At 43.5% G+C, this 16,341-nt stretch overlaps 1 protein-coding gene across 2 annotated transcripts in view; it reads left to right on the forward strand.

Moving 5' to 3' along the window:
- Positions 1–1,239: 1,239 nt before the first annotated feature.
- WDFY3 (WD repeat and FYVE domain containing 3) overlaps positions 1,240–16,341 on the forward strand; it is a 167,688-nt gene continuing 152,586 nt past the window's right edge. The window contains exon 1 of one of the 2 annotated variants that reach the window (XM_027725023.2): positions 1,240–1,604. The gene's annotated coding sequence lies outside the window, so the exon portion shown is untranslated. The remainder of the gene's footprint in view (positions 1,605–16,341) is intronic. The other variant, XM_039391079.1, reaches the window with a different exon arrangement.

A 16,341-nucleotide genomic window follows, 5' to 3' on the forward strand; every position in this document is an offset into this window, starting at 1 on the left:
GTAAGTCTTAAGCAGAGAGTTTTCACCACCTGAATGGGACCAGGATGATTTCCACTGCCAGCTGAACAGCAGTACATCAGCCATTAAAAACATTGGGTGGATTTACATGTTTGATGCTAATGGCCAGAAAAGGAAGAATGGATAAATGGTGTTTACTCCATTTGTCCTCAAGCACAACAGAGTACACAGCTTTGTTTAACAAACCCCTGTAGCAGAGGCAAGAGGCAATAGTCCTGCTTCCTGGTGCTTGTGATAATTTGCCAGTGAAACACAGAGGTCTCAGATGGTTTGTGCATTGTTTATTGCAGCTTTTACCCCCACAGCCAGATTCTCCCAAATGCTATTTTGTTTTTTTCAATGAAGACTTCAGAAAGGATTTTGTAAATGAAAAAATACCCTCAAAAAACCTGCTAGGGGGTGAATGGCTGTTAGCAGCTGCTTTCTTGAAGGAGGCAAGTTTATAAGTGAGTAGAAAAAGGTAGAAGGGGATCTGGTCACACACGTGTGGACACAGCTTTGCACTGTTCCTCGGGACTATCCAAGTGGATGAAGCTTGCCTTGGGGTTGCAATGACTCCCTGTGCTGTGTGCCCAGCACCTGGCTGAACTGTTGCTTTGCTCTGCTGACAAAAAGGAGTCCTTTGGCCGTTGGGAATTTAACTGAACTTCTGGATTAAGTAGGAAAAAGGTAATTTCTGTGTTTAAACATCTAGATTCTATGGATGAGGCTGGTCGGCCAGCACAGATGGTCGACACTAGGGATATCCAGTGGATTTTCCCTAGATGTACGCCTGACTAAAAGCGAACGGAAAGCACCTAAACCCCAACCCGAGGGTGGCTTATTTGCTCCGGCATTGACCTGCATTCCTTTCCCCATCCCACATCCAGGCTCCTGCCCGGGACGGCTTCTCCCGGCGTATCAGCTGCTCGGGCCTGTGTTGCCGGGGGTGGCGGTGGGACAGAGGGGAGAGGACACCGGCGGTCAGCGCTAGAGGAGCGGGATTCCTGTCAACGAGGGGAAGCCAAACCCACCACTCTGGAAAGGTGAGATAACTGTAAAAAGGCCCAGAACTAAGAAGGCGACCCCAGGCCTGCCAGGACGGACCGCCTCTCCCCTGGCGGCCTCGCCGGGCCGCGGGAACAACCGCAGCCAGCCGGGAGCAGGAGGAGGAGAGGGAGGAGGAGGAGGAGCAGAGGGAGGAGGCAGCGCTGGCAGCCGGGCGGGGAGGGGGCACTCGGCGCCGAGGAGGAGGAGGAGGACTAAGATGGCCACCAGCCGCCGCGGGGAGCGGCCCCGCTCCCTCCGCGGCCCCCTCGGCCCGGCCCGGCCTTGATGGGGCCGGGACGACCCCGGCGTCCGGACGGTGCAGCAGCGGCGGCGGCGGCGCCTCCCGCCGGAGCCCGCCCGGGGGGAGCCGCCCTCCCAGCCCGGCCCGCACCGCCCGGCCGCGGCCGCCGCGCCGCGTAACCCCCGCCGAGCCTAGCCAAGCCCTGCCCGCGGGAAGGAGCGGAGAGAGAGGGAGCAGAGGAGAGCGAGGAGGAGCCGCCCGCCGCCCCCTCGCCGGGCCGGGCACAGCGGCACGGCCGGGGACCCGCCGCCCCACGGTGAGTGCCCGCCGGCCCTGCTCGCCGCCCCCCGGGCCCCAGCGCTTTGTTGCGCCGCCGGCGGGCCCGGGCAGCCCCGGCAGCCCCGGCGCCCCCCGCGGGCCCGGCCCGGGCGCAGGCCCCGCTCCCCGGGGATGCCGGGCCGGGCGGGAGGAGGGGGCGGCGGCGCAGGTGCCGGGGGCGGCGGAGCATTGTCACTGCGCGGGCACCCCACCTCCGGCTCTAGCGCCGGGGCTGTGCCGGGGCCGCAGCCGGGGGGGCCCGCGGGAAGCCCGGGGGTCGCGGCGGAGCCCCGCGGGCGCTGGGCCGCCCCGGCCGCCTTTGTTGTGGCTGGTTCTCCCGCGGGAGCCTCGGCGGGGAGCGGGAGGGGCCCGGCGGCCCCGGCCCTGACAGGGCCGGCGGGGAATGCGGGGGGGGTCGCCCTTCGCCCCGGGCCGGCGCGGGCACCGAGCGGCTCCCGGGCCGGGGGTCGGGTCGGGTTTTCCCCCCTTCGTTTTATTTTTATTTTTGACGTACGGGGTTATTTTGGCGGCAGTCTCGAGCTGCCGACCCCGCGGTGCGGCGGGGACGTTGAAGTTGTAGCACCCGACAGGTTTGTCCCCGGCGCGTCCCCGGGGACAGGGATGTTGTGGCTCCCAGAGGGTTCGGGACGCGGTGCGGGGGGATTTGCGGAGGTGCCGAGGTACCTGCTGCATCTCTGCAGCGTGGGTTTTTGCCCTGCAGTTGTGGGAGGTGATACACGTACATGGAGGGGTTTTCATAGAGACCAGTCAGTGGTGCTGGGTGCTGAGAATCCAGCGCGATGTTCACCTTGAAAGATTAGGACCATAATTTCTAGCTGTGCTTATGTTGCCTGCGTAGGGAAAGACTTACGGAAGAGATAGTGCATAGGACTATATGTGTTTGTTTTGACCTGCGGTTTTAATGAATAATTTCTTAGCTAACTAGGGTAACTCACACGGTTTCAGTGTAGACCTGTGAGTCCTGGCCTTACTTTAATGATTGAATTTACATTTCTTGGCAGTTCAGGTTTGTGACAAGGTCTGTATGTGTCCATGTATTGCGTGTTGTAGCAAACACGAGTTATTTTTCTGCACCAGAGCTGTGTTGCTCCCTGATGCCTGTGCTTGCCCCTGTGCCCAGTTATGGCTGTACAGCTGTAAGATGTTTCTGAGCTCACAGACTCCTATGGATTCAGTCAGGCTCTGCAGAGAGCCAGCTTGATTGCATCCTTGGCACATTTGGTGACAAGCTAGCAGTATGTTGAAGTAGGCTATGTGAACAGACTGTACAGTTTGCATGAACTGGTGTTTCTGCAGTGTTTCCCTCAGTCTGTGCAGTCTTGGTAAACTTGCAGCCTTTGCGAATAGGAAACTGCTCTGCTGTGGGAACTGGTCAGTTGCAGTAAGGCAGCCAAATCCCTTTCTGGGCTTTTAGGTTAAAGGCAGGCGTGTTTATGGTGCAGGACTTACTGGGTGCTGGAAACACGTGTCTGTGTTAATGTAGCGTTGTGCCTTTGCTCCAAGTGCTGGTAATCTAACTTTGGCTGCGTGTTTGGAGCATGAGTGGGTATCTCCTCATTATGTGGTGTGGGTGTGTTGAGCTCAGTTGGAGCCAGCTCTGGAATTCTTAACACTGTTGATAGCAAGGTGTTTTGGGTAGAAGAAGCCCTCAAATATCAGTGGTGGTAGACCAGAGGTCAGTGAATAATATTCTTCAGTTTGGTATGTGTTTGCTAGGAACTGATGTGTTTGCTCTTCCAATTTGCTGGGCAGTTTTTAGGCTGCTAGACTAGGAATAAAAAATGTAGTATGTTTTGGGTTATATGGTCATATTGCATCTCTTAGCCAGTTGATTATCTAATTGAAGCAAGTTAAGCACAGTGCTGCTGTGATTTTTAATATCTTCAGCACCCATTTAAAAATGTAGTATAACATTTCTATGTCAGGGTTTAAGTAAGGGCTGGTGTATCTGGTCAATTGTTTATTTACAGTTCAGTGCATCAGTATCTGCTGCTTGCTAGTAGTGATAAAACATAGTACTATGGGAAAGGAACTCTTATTTCTTTCCTTCATAACAGAAAGGTGCTAAATAACAAAATAATTATAATTCTTAGTATTTTTGACGTGGAAATAACAGTTTTAGATCAGAAGGCTGTATTATCTTGTTGCATCTTGCTGCATGAGCTGTCCGAGAAGGTAAGCCAACAGCCATCTGTGGGTATGGAAACCTTGGTGTTTGGCTCTGGTTAACTGGAGCCAAACTGCCAGAAGTATGCAAGGCAAGCAGATCTTCAGGATGTATATATGTGTGTTGCTGTTAGAGGAATTCAGCAACGCATTTCCCACCCACCAGCCTGACATTAACTATTTCATAGTTTTCTGCAGGCGTTCAGTGAGATTTTTTAGCATACAGAAAACTTCTATGGTGCTTTATGTGCAGGGTATGGGGGTGAGCGTGGGCAGATATTCTGCTTGCCCTTTGAAATGCTCAGGACTGTCATGAGATTGTTTGGAAACTTTGGTGTTGGAACACAGGGTTTCACTTCCCAAATGTTTGTAACTGTTCTGTGGCGTTTGGTTCTGGGGATTCACTTGGGTTTTTGAAGATGTGCTAAGCTGAAGAATGTAAAGAAAAGCCAGTAATTTCCTCTCTGTTGGGTAAATTGCCAAAGGACAAATCTGCTCATGTTAATTAGCAGTTTCGCTCATCTTTGTAAGTGATTTTTAAGTTCCTATTGCAAAATAGTGGAAATAGTGTTTCAGCAGTGGCCTTTGACTTGCAGGACTTCCTGCTATGAGGAAGTCTTGTGTCATTTGTCCAAAATAAACAGATTTTTGAGAGGGCAGATAAAGTATGCTGTGAGAAACCATACATCTAACTCACAATTTACCCCCTGGTGCTTGCTTGTTTTTCTGATAATTAGAACCATGGAAGTCTACTCATATGGTATGTTACTAGAATGAAACTTGTGTTTGGCAATGGGAAATAGAATTTTTTGTTGGTCCATAGTACAATTTTTGGATAAGTGTGTAGGGGGAAAACAAATTATTTCTTCATGGCTTTAATACAGAAGCTATTAACTTCACTGTTTTCCTTCATGATTCTTTTTTGGTGATAGTGTTGCTAATTGCAGTAGTACGCTATTTAAAATGTCCAAGTTGTGACAAATACTCAGTAGTATTAGTTTCTTTGAGGTATTTGTAATGCTGATTGTTTTAAATACTTTTTTGTTACTTACCTGTCCTGAGTGACCAACAGCTTGAGTTATAACCATAAGCCTCCAGTGAAGGCTGAGGTGTGCTGATTGATGTAAGATTGTCACATCCTCTGGAACAGCTCACTTTAACTTTGTCATTTGGTTTATAGTTTTCATCTTGTAATAAACAGTTTCACTCTTGTGTAGCTCCTGTCGTCTTTACATCCTGCTGCTGGGCTGTTCACACCTTGTCCAGGCTGCGTAGGAGAGGACGGGACATAATTACTTAATGCCCCTGGGCACATTGGTTTTAACCAGCTGCCCCACAGACAGTATAGAAAGTGTTGCTGAACTCCTGTTTGTGCTCTCCTTGCCAAAGCTGCTGATGTTGTGTACAAAATTCTGCTGGTGGCTTGTAACATTTTAACTGAAGTCATTGGTGCTGACCTGAGAGCAGCTCCTTGGCTCAGGTGAGAGCACTGCGAGCTTTGCAAGACTGAGTATGCATTATTGGTGATCCACCCTTGAGAGCATCTGTTTGGCAAGCAACCCATGTTTGGTGATGCAGTAGTGCAAGGTTTTTGCTTGTTGGTCACATCCCCTGTTCTTCTGTGATATTACAGATAAGTGTGTACAGCACTTTCCTTTTTCTTTTTTGACAGAGGAAAATGACATAGGACTTACAGACTCTCTGTGTTTGGGTCACCTGTCAGATGATGGGGATGATTATTTAAGCAAAGTTTAAATAATTAAGTGAAGATCTGTAGCACAGTTGTTGAATATCTCACTCAATCTTTTTGCTGTTACTGTATCAGAGCTTAACAGGTGAAGAAGGAGTGGGAAATACTGTGTAAAACTCTTGGGTTAGTGTTGTGTAGCATTTCCTGACTCAGTGGCTTGTTTAAACCCTCTATGTTGATTTGATACTCACAAAAGGAGTTTTTGGAGGGATGGTGCTAATTTGGTTGTGATACATATGCGTATAAAAGCGTTCAAATATGTAACTGTAAGGATTGAGGGAACTTGTCTTTTCTGCTTGGTCCTTAAGGAAGCTGAATGGTATAGGGGAATTCTTGGTTATTCCCTATGCCCCTTGCCCAGCTCGACATATCTCCTTTTTCATGAGAGTTAGTCAGAACGTAGCAGATTTGTTGCTCAGCTGAAATAGGGTTTTGCTCGCATACTGGATGCCTTTTTCTTCCTCTCTCTCTCTAAAAGTTGGTACAAACAGGGATTTGGTGGCTGCTGTGAGGACTTGATAGTAACATCTTGGTGAAGAGGCCATGGCTGTGGTCTCAGGTGCTGGTGTCACTGCTGGGGGAACTGCCTTACACCTGCTTGGAGCTCTTGGCTGGTACCGAGGCTTTTGAAACAGGTGCGAAGGGCAACTTAGTCCCGTTGAAAGAAGGAAGAGTAGGTCTTGTTCCTATTCTATTTGCTTTGCTCTAAATGTGCAGGAGATTTCTTTTTATTTCTTTCCCTTAAGTCTTTTGTGAGTGGAGATGACCTACATCCTTTATTTTTTCCCCATGAACAGCTCTGGGGCAAAATTTTCTGATTTTTGTTCTGTGTGGAAATGTGCAATTGCCATAATTTTTGACAATTGTGCTGATGTTTTTGAACAGCAGGGAATATTTTTGTCTTTTTTATGGAGTAAGTTTTTTCTTTTTTCTCTCCCTACCTGTTGAGCAAAGCTGTGATTGTGGAAGTAAAACTGTCTGTATTGAGATTTAGGAGGAAAAAAAAAAATTGCACTTTCTTTGGAATTGGATTATTCCAGTGAGAGCTACATGTCATCTTTTGGGATGTTTCTCTTTTGAGGGAGAATGGTTTTGATTGCTTTGCTGGTTTTGGTATTTCATCACTATCTGGTGATGGATTTCAGCCTGTCTTAAGCATGTGACTTCTAATGCTTCTGTCATACCACAGAATAGGAACAGATTTGCGGAACTTGCTGCAGCACATGTAAAAAAATAGCTTCTGAAATTTCAAAAGCAGTGGAACAGTGTTGTGCTAGGAAGGAGGGAATTGTGTGGGAGAAATAAACAATAAGGGGTGTTGAATGGTAGGAGGGCAGATAGCTTCACATTTCTGTGCAAATATTAAGAAATGCCAGAGGAAGATAAGATGGATGCATCTGAATTACAGCAGTTAGATATACATTAATAGAATGTTTAGTTCTTGTATCTTCACAAATATTGTTATTTCCATGTCATGCATTTTTGTTACAATACAACAAGGAAAAAGCTTCGATCAGGTTGGCTAACTGATATATAGACAATAATGAATTTGAAAACACATGGAAGAAGTGGATTTTCCAGGTGGCTTATTTCATCCCTTTCTTTCTTACTCTAGAGAAATTTTATGTTACACTGAAAGCACGTAAGAGATAAACTCCTACTTTTTCAGGTTGAGTGGATATTCATCAGTTACATGGGTAATTTAAACTTCTTATTCCAGTTCTAAGACACCTACCTTAGAGAAGTCAGACCCTTTGAACTATAAAGCTGGTCTCTCTATTGAATCATCCATTTTCTTACTAGTAGCCATGCCAGTTCTGATTTTGAATGTGCATTTGAGGCCTTGTAGGGAAGAGTTTCAGAGTACAGGGGGAGTTACCAAAATTGATCCTTAACTGAAAGCAGCTATGTCAATAAGCAGTTGTAAAAAAAAAAAGCAAAACCTTCAGAGCTGACAGTTTGGTATGGTGAGGTAGACACGTGGCTAGAAAGGGAAGATACTCCCACATGTTCCTTAGGAGTTTTTTTAGGGTCCTTCATTTTTGGAGTGGTATGTCTTCACTGAGAATGTGGATCAGAAGCTCTTGAGAGAAATGTACATCTGGCTTTCTGTTTCACTGCAGGTTTTGTCAGAGTTGTCACCAAGTATTGGGTGTTAGTGGGTAACACTACCTGGATTGTCTTGGTGTTACTTTTCTCAGTATCATTCTGCCAGGTGGAGTGTGGGTGCAAGTGAACCATGTTTTATGTTCTTATATTAGCAGAGGATTTATTATTTTCAAATGAAGACATGGTAGAAATCTCGGTGTAATTCAGAGCAGGATGGTTTGATTACTTTACTGTGTAAAGTAATAGGTGATGGGATCTTGCTTCAGAAAGTGGAATGTATTTGAATGCCATGGCATTACCCCAAGTTGTTGCTGAAAATCTTAGCTCACAGATGGGCTGTAACAGGAAGGGGGATTTTGTACAGCAGTGATGTCCTAAAGGTTTTGTTTGGCTACTTGGCACTGTAATCATATCCTTTTTTGTATAATTTGAGATTAGGGGAATAGAAAAAGAAATTGCGGGGCTACAAAAATGCTTAGGGCTGTTTAAAGGAAAAAAATGATACAGAGGGATAAAATATGACAAAATATCATCTTGGCTTGGTAACAAAACTTCTAAAAAGACTTTTCAAGTCTTGGATGATGGACAGTCCTAAAAAGGAGAAGGACTGTTCAGAATGTCTTAGGGAGGGTAAAAATCATTAAGAAAGTTAATCGGATATAAGTGCCCTTGGCATAATCAGCCTTAGCTTTTGTCTGGAGTTTATTAGACTGGTGTTGGTATTGGCCTTGTAGGTGAGCTGTACTGGGGGAAACTTCTTCTTATGATAGGGAGGCATCAGTGGCAGTACTAGTTCAAGTGGTTCCAGCAGCCAAACTGTGCAGAGCAGGGGGCAGGTGTTGTATGGAAATAAGCTCAGAAATTATTCTTAATTTTGGAGAAAAAAACACACAACAAAAAGAGGAAGAAAGCAGTTGTCTGAAGGACAACTGAAGGAGTAATGGGAACCAGGGCATGGGAATTCACCACCTTCATAGCATTCATAGTGCCATTGATGGACTTAGGATTTGGGTCTGCATACAACCACAGTTGTATGCTGGCCAAGACCTATTTACTTCTAATGGGGTTTTATGGAGGTCCTCGTGTCTTCATGTGAGAGCCAGGGACGAGGTCAAGGCCTTGCTTTGGGTTTGCATGAGTGCACAGGATGCGGAACGCATTGCATGGCAGAATGACAGACAGAGCAGGTAACATTTCTTAATGTAAAAGTGAAGCCTTTTTATGTTCTCAGCGTTGCCAGCCTAAGAGTTGAAATGTCATGGTGCAGGCCCTCGGTTGTGAGATTGACTCAAGTTATGGCTTTTAAAGCATTAAAAACACAAAACAAATGGATTTGCTTTTTGATTTTGAGCGTTGAGCATGCAATTGTCAATTTTTTCCCCTCAACTGTGAGGGGTACAACATTTTTGAAATCTTCACATGGCAAAATGCTCGGAGCTGAGGTGCCACGGGTATGGTGAGACTGAGAAAGCTGTGATCAGAGCTGGTAACACTCACACATCAGACTTTCCTGTCTGATAAGGTGACTGAAGAGGAGTGAAATGCATTTTATTTGGGAGTTTCTTTATACTCACAGAAGAAAGGATGCCTCTCTGAACAGGCAGAAGTAAACATTCTTTATAAGCAATCATGTGGAATGGGCATAGAAACAGTTTTGGTATTGCATCACAAATTAAATGCTAATACTTGAGTCAGTAGCAGTTAAGCAGTGAGCCACACTAGAAATGTAAAAACAAACTCTCTGTGGATATGATCTAAGAGAATGCTAATTTGCTTGTTAATTAGGTTTGCAAAAGTTTCTTTTTCACAGTTCTGAACAGTGAGGCTTAGCTAGTGAAGAATATTTAATTTAGGTTTTGAGTGGGTCACGAAGTAACCAGGGAGTATCTCTTCAAGCTTTTCTTTATTAGAGCGTGTAAAGGCACAGTAGCAACATGTCTTACTTTGACCGTAGTAATTTCTGGAGACAGAAATATTTTGCTTTAAGTTTCTTACCAGGAACATAAACATGTCCCCAGCAGTGTTGGATCAGGGTACGGGGACAATGGAGGACACAACAAGGATGCATACAACTCCAAAAGGCTTCCTTGGTGTCTGAAATCCCTTGCAATTTCACTGGTGATGTTCCTGTACAGACAGGACTCTGGATGTGCTATATTAGTAGCTGGAATTTTTTTTCTTAGTTATAGTGTTGTACAGTGTAGTGGTTTCACCCCAGCCAGCCACCAAGCCCCATGCAGCTGCTCGCTTATTCCCTCACCAGCAGGACTAGGGAGGGAATCGGAAGGGTAAAAGGTAGAAAACTTCTGGGGTGAGATAAAGGCAGTTTAATAGGTAGAGCAAAAGCGGCACACGCAAGCAAAGTGAAATGAGGGATTAATTCACTGCTTCCCATGGGCAGGCTGGTGTTCAGCCACCTCCAGTAGAGCAGGGCCCCATCACATGTGATGGTTACTTGGAAAGACAAACAGAGTTACTCCACACATCCTTCCCTTCTTCCTTCTTCCCCTTGCTTTATATACTGAGCATGATGCCATATGGTCTGGAATATCCCTTTGGTCAGTTGGGGTCACCTGTCCTGGCTGTCTCTCTTCCCAGCTTCCCAGTCTCCAGTGTCACCAGTGTGGCAGTATGAAAAGGCCTTGGCTCTGTATAAGCCCTGCTCAGCAATAAGAAAAACATCTCTATATTATCAACCCCATGTTCAGCATAAATCCAAAATACAGCCCCATACCAGCCACTGTGAAGAAAATTAGCTCTACCCCAGCCAAAACCAGCAGATACAGTTTCCTGATGTGAATTGGGATAGCCTGCTGATCAGTTGAACCACCTAAAGCTATAACCACTTTTATTTCAGTAAAGCATGTATATGTGTGTGCTTCAAATACATAGGATGATATGAATGTTTAGGTTTTTGTTTGTGTTTACTTGGGGTGTTTTTAGTGAAAGGAAGCAGATGTGTGTATTGCAAGTGATGTACTTGGAAAAAGCTTTTTTGTCTAGCTGTGTGTCTTTAAATTGTCATCTTTCTTTGCACAAGGAGATCAGCATAGTTAATGTTTTTCTGAAGGAGCTCAGATTGAGTAGAGAATATACCAAGGTGAGGGTTTAGCTTCCTCTGGCAGAGAATAAATTTGAAAGATGAAAACTCTCCTCTGCTTTCCCATCTATTCTCTTTGTCATCATTCTTTGCAGAACAAAGTTGAACTTGCTGCCTGAGTAAGGATGAACATTTCAAATGAAAACATAATAGCACAATGTACAAAAATAAGCTTACTTAAGTAAAAAAAAGAAAGGATACCATCATTAGTTTGTGTTGAGTGAAGTTCAGTTTAGATTTCTGTTATTGCGTTAAGCTGAGAGTTGTGGTGGTGAAATGGAAATCCCTAGTCCTGCTTGTTTTCTACTTTCATAGTATTCCTCACAATGCTACCTTTGAGTAGGAAAGTGGAGCACTTCAAGCAGTGTAGGGTCGTAGTAATTTGAAATACATCTCTTGATTTCGGTTAAATTCCTGGTAGTTCCATGTTTTTACCACAGAAGTTAACCAGCCTGTGAATCCGTATGAAGGGCCAAATATTCTGTGTCCAGAAACCACTAGTCTTTTTTTGTTCTCTGTTGTTTGTAACAGGATGAAGGTTATTTATAGAAGCTTCCTTGAAATACAGTGCTTTATTAGTATTTCAGTGAATAGTTAATGCTGTTACACAGCATTCAGCTGTGGTTTGAGACTGTGCTGGTGTGTGTGTGGAGAGAGAGGGATGGATGGATGTCAGGTTTTTTTACTTTCACAGCCTGCCTCTGCAAACTTATCCTTAACAGTGTGTTAGGAGGCATTAATTTCTCTAATGCTTGGAGGAAGGCTCTCTAGTATTTATCTATTATATATCAGGAACATGTTGAGGGGTTTATTCTGGCTTTAAGGATGGACTTGGGTTCAACAGATTAACCGATGCTGTCTTTGAATACTCATCACTGTTTTGTGATGTGAGGAAGGATTTATTTTAAATTTTAAGTTCACCTGGGACAGTTTAAACATGGCAGAGACATTTTGGTTGGAAGGAACATCTAATCGTGCTTGAAGGAGGACGTTTGCTGGAGCGTTTTAGTTGGGAGCATGGGATTTAGAGGCTTGGCTTTCTGGAGGAAGAGATAAGGGTGTAGGACAAACTTTTTGTGTGCTTTAAGCAGCAAATGAAAACATGTGAATCTTTAAGATAATTTTTAATTTGATGGGCTATGAAAGTACTGGATATTTTACTGTAACTGTATGTTTTTCAGTGTTGGGTCCATTGCTTAGATTTATTCTGTGTTTGCTCTCGCAGTGGAGGGCAGCAGTGATGTGTCAGAGGCTGTGAGGTCCTGGTAGTGGGAGAGTTAGCTCAGCGTTTGGAAGGCTCTTACCTCTGCTGAGGAGAAAGCAAACTGCTTTCGAGAATTTAAACAAATTATTTATAAACAATAAGTGTCTTTTGACCCTTTTACTTTGCTTAGGGTGTATGTTCAAGGAAACAACCTGTAGTTAATCGGGGGAAGAAGAACAGGAGAGAGACATCAGGAACACCATGACTTGACTGGAAGTTTAGTGTTAACCTGAGGCGTGGAAAGAATGTTGGTCAGAAGTCGTACTTTCTTGTTAAAGCTTTAAGTAGTGTTTGAGGAAAAAAGCCTCTGAATAACCCAGGTTTTTAAAAGAACTGCATTGTTTGGGATTAATGAATGGTCTTGATATTTAAAGAAGAAAAGAATACTGCATTTTCTTGTTAGCATATGAAGAGTCTGTGCATGGTTTTCAGGAAGATAGCTCTGTCTACATAATGGAAAATGGAGGCCTGATAAAGACTTATTTTTTCTGTGCTATTTTCTCATTAATATGAGTATTGTTGCTATTTCTTTATGTTGGACTAGAGGTATTTGTCTGCAGATACCTTGAATTTTGTAGAATTCTTTCCCCCTTCTTCTAAATGACTACTTAAATGGCCACATCCAGTTTGCCTGGTAACAAGCAAAAATCCACCAAAAAAAAGTAAAAAAAGCAAAATAGATCCCCTTCCCTCCTCCCTTGGTTTCTTCACTAACAACATTTAAGTAGCAAAAGAAAAAAAAAATAAAAACAGTATGGCAAACAAGACATGAGAATTTTGTTTTGACCAGTTCACTGTGACTCTTGAGTTTTGGGGTAAAAAATAAGTTTTCTCTTGCCCTTCAGTTTTCTCAGCAGATACTGTTAGAATAATGCTTAGACAGAGCTGTGTGGAGCCTGTGTGCTTCCATGCATTGTGTTAGTGCTGTTCCTTATTTCTCTCTTACAAAAAGAAGGTGGTGTTCTCACCCTCCCTTTCTGATTTTCATTGCTATGCTTAAATATTTTGAAGTTAGTAAGTAAGTAAGCTTCTCACTTTTCATTATACTATTTGTAATGAGTACTCCCAAGATGGGACTCCTAAGACCTAACAAGAGTATGTTAAACAGGGCTGGGAAGAAGATGGCAAAGCTTCATCATGAGCTGAAGGCTTGTGCTAAATACAGAGTACTGTCTCAAAATTTATACCTCTTAATAGGTTACTCTTATTTCCTGGTGTTTGTTTTGCAGTGTCTTGTTGATTCATCTTGAAGAATAACTAGCCCAATCTAAATTAAATTTTTTTCAATAAAAAGGCTTGGAAAAGGAGGAGGAGAGAAAGACAAAAGGACCAAGAAACGTGGGTGTTCCAGAGCAGTGTCTGAAAAATGTGTGTACTGGAGCAGTATAATTACAGTGCCTGACACCTTTTCACTCTCTGTGGTGTCCTTTCTTAGTTAAAAACAACTGCTGTTTGAAGAATCTGGTACTTCACTGGTGATCTTTGGATGATTGTGATTTTTTTCACAGTAAGAAATTATTATCCCCATAAGCAGTGTTGCACTGGTTGCAGCATCTTTTATTTGAATGGAGGTGTCTCTTAAAAAGATGTCCAGTGTGATTAATGGCTCTGAGTTGGGGGGAAATCTTGCATGGTTAGTAATCTGTTCTCTCGGCTAATTACCACTCTCCTAAGAGGTTTTTATTCTCGTACTGAGAGTGAGTTTGCTCACCTTCCAGTACATGTTGTAGTGCCATTATCTGCTCGGTCAAAGAGCCTTGTGCTGTGTAAATACAATCTGCATGCAGAGATGACCTAGTCTCTTTTTAACTTTCTCTTGACCTTCAGTAATAAATTCAACTTTCAGTGAAAAATAAAATATATTTAAGCATTTGGTAGTCATTATTTGTATTCTTTGTATTCTGGTTGCCCTCTTGAGCTATAAGAAGAATGACCTTTAGATGTCTCAGGGTTGTCTGTTGGCATCCTGGTATACAGAGAAATATTTATGTCCTGCTTTGAAACCCTCTCCTCCTTCCCCAGTTTGGAGATGCCTCCTGCTGCATCCAAGGGTCATGTTGCCGTGGGCTTTCTGGTTGTCCTTTTGGGATTTGTGTCCTATGTATTCGGATCCTTTTTTCCTGCTCCAGTTCCTAGCATGCACTCATGCATTTCACTGTACTAAAATGGATGTTGTTAGAAGGTGCCCTGTCTGGAAAGAGATCCAAATAATTGTTTCAGTTCGCGATTACCACGTACCCCTTCAGTGTGCTCATCCAGGTGCATGAATTATTGGCTTCTGTTAATATATTGGTTACATTAGCTGGTGTACCTTTAATGTGATTAAGGGGAGGTTGCTGAGCTGAAGGTATCAGTTTAATGATGCTGAGCAGCCGGTGGCAGCTTTGGTAGTGAGTGAATATATTCATGTGAGGATACCACATTTATCTCAAAATGATCAATTTAATAATGTGGGTGAGATAGCAAATATAGACGTCTTTGAGAAAGATGTCTGGAAAATCTGAACTAATATAGCTTGTCTAAACAACGTTATCATCATCACCTACAATTCAGTCTCAAAATGGTCGAAATTTCATTACTCAACCCAGTAGGTGAAGGCTTGGAGGGAGTTGTTTCTTTGAGTTTGTTTTGTGGGCTTTTGTTGTTGTTTTGGGGTGTGGGATTTTGTGGTGCTGTTTTGTGTTTTGTTGTTATGGTTGTGTGTTTTTTTGCTTTGTTTTATTCCCCCTGTAGTTTAAGCATGTCAGATGATTTCAGAATATGAGATCCTCCCAGTACTAAACCAGTTCGTTTCTTTTTGGCTTCCAGCATGCTGGTTGTGTTGTCAACAAGGCAGGGAGATGGAGGTGGAGACAAAGCAGTGCCATTTGTGCCACAGTAGTTCTTGGAAGACAGTTTCTCTTCTGAACATTCTAGAGAAGTTATCTTAATAGATCTGCAAGCCTAAGAAAATTATATTGCAGTCATCATGCAAAACTCTTCTTCTCATCCTCATCAGTATAGGAAATAGCACTAGTCAGTCTCACTTGAACATAGAGAGGGATTTGTTCCTGCTCTTTAACTGGAAGAAAAAGTCTGGGGATTTGAGGAGGCAATATGTCTTTTCTACCTCTGACACCATTTGCTCTTCAGTCACCCTGAGTTTTTATTTCTGCTCTTTATTTCCTTCTTTCCTTCATCTCACTGTAGTTAGATAATTCCAGTTACCAGTCGCTTTTGGGCACCTCCTGCTGGATGGTGGAGTTCTTGATAGAGGAGGAGGTGCTGTCTGAATTACACTTCACGTTATCAACATGGTTATAAGTTTTTCAGCTGCTTCCAGGCACTGTGCTGACAAGTCTGGACAGGCAGACGGAAGGAATGTGTCAGCTTGCCACAAGTAAGAGAACCCAGGTTAGTGACCCATCTCTCTTTCACAGTTAGTGTTTCTCTTGCAGTGTTTGTTCTTGTAAGTCTGGCAAGCTCCTGGGAGTGCTTTAAATGAAACAAATGCATTAATTTGCTTTCCTGTTTGGGTTTGTTTTTCATATTTTGCTCTTGAAAAAACACTGCATATGAGAACAAAAGAGTGTGTGTGTGTGTACTGGTTTGTCAGAGCATTCGTTTATCCTTTCTGGTGGTTTGAAGGATTTTTTGGAGTCTTTTTTTGTGCGTGTGTGTGTCATAATCTCAGTTCTATGCTCTTCCTGATGTGCCCTTGAAAGAAAAGTTTTTATGGGGGTTTTCTGCAGGTCTATTGCTGATCCAGTCTGCTGGGCTTCTGTTTTAAAACAACTGCTTTGGATTTATGCCAAAATGTTGCTTGGAAAAAGATTGCTACAGAGCATTCCTCCAGTGTCCTCCTGGAAATGCGTCAGAGCAGGGGAGAAACCACAGATAGCAGTGTGGAACTGATCCACTCAGACCCTTCTCAAAACTTGCCCCTCCTCCCTGCCTTTCTCTTTTTTTTTTTTTTTTTTTTTTTTTTTTAATATGGAGATCCGATTAATTATTCCCCCTCCCCGATTGCTTCTTATAATTTCATTTCATTTACATCCAGGATATCACTGATGTTCTAAATATTATTGCCATTTTCAGAAAGGCAATTTTTTTTTTTTTAAATTTTTATTTTTATTTTATTTTTATTGTTGTTATTTTTATTTCAGCATATACATGCACAGGTAATGTGGGATCAGCATAATTGTTTCTGATTAAGAGAATCTAGATTGGCTCCCTTTTGTCCATAGGATTGGTGATCAGTGAGTTAACTTCAGTTTTATGCAAAATATATAAATCCTAATTTTGTTTCTTTGTGTTCATTTCATGTTGACTGGGATGATATAGGG

This window comes from Pipra filicauda, unplaced genomic scaffold (genome assembly GCF_003945595.2).
Source record: "Pipra filicauda isolate LSUMZ 115617 unplaced genomic scaffold, ASM394559v2 scaffold8_size5757611_pilon, whole genome shotgun sequence".
Classification (NCBI taxonomy): domain Eukaryota; kingdom Metazoa; phylum Chordata; class Aves; order Passeriformes; family Pipridae; genus Pipra; species Pipra filicauda.